Here is a 668-nt window from a genome sequence, read left to right as displayed (position 1 = left end):
CCGACCTCAGAAACAAAGAGCGTCCTGGAGGAAGTCCACGGAGGTATGTGTGGGAACCATCTCGGAGCTCGGGCATTGTCCAAAAAGGTAGTCCGAGCCGGGTTCTACTGGCCGACCTTGCAAAGAGACGCAACGGAGTATGTGAAAATATGTCCCCCCTGCCAAAAACACGCCAATTTTCACAAAGCACCGCCTGAAGACCTTATCAGCATCACCGCACCATGGCCCTTCGCAAAATGGGGACTTGACCTACTCGGCCCGTTCCCCCAAGGACCGGGGCAAGTCAAATACCTCATAGTAGGGGTCGACTACTTCACAAAGTGGATCGAAGCTGAAACCTTAGCCACCATTACGGCTCAGAAAAGCCGCAAATTCCTATACAAAAACATTGTCACAAGGTTCGGAGTCCCCTACTCCATCACAACGGACAATGGAACACAGTTCATGGACACAAGTTTTCAGAACTTGGTGGCCGAACTAAAAATCAAACAGCAATTCACCTCGGTCGAGCACCCACAAGCCAATGGACAAGCAGAGGCTGCAAATAAAGTCATCTTGGCCGGGTTAAAACGAAGACTCCAAAAGGCCAAAGGGGCATGGGCCGAAGAACTCCCCCAGGTACTATGGGCATATCGGACAACCCCACACTCTACAACGGGAGAATCACC

Source organism: Arachis duranensis, chromosome 10 (assembly GCF_000817695.3).
Source record: "Arachis duranensis cultivar V14167 chromosome 10, aradu.V14167.gnm2.J7QH, whole genome shotgun sequence".
Lineage (NCBI taxonomy): Eukaryota > Viridiplantae > Streptophyta > Magnoliopsida > Fabales > Fabaceae > Arachis > Arachis duranensis.
Note: the sequence above shows the minus strand (reverse complement) of the source record.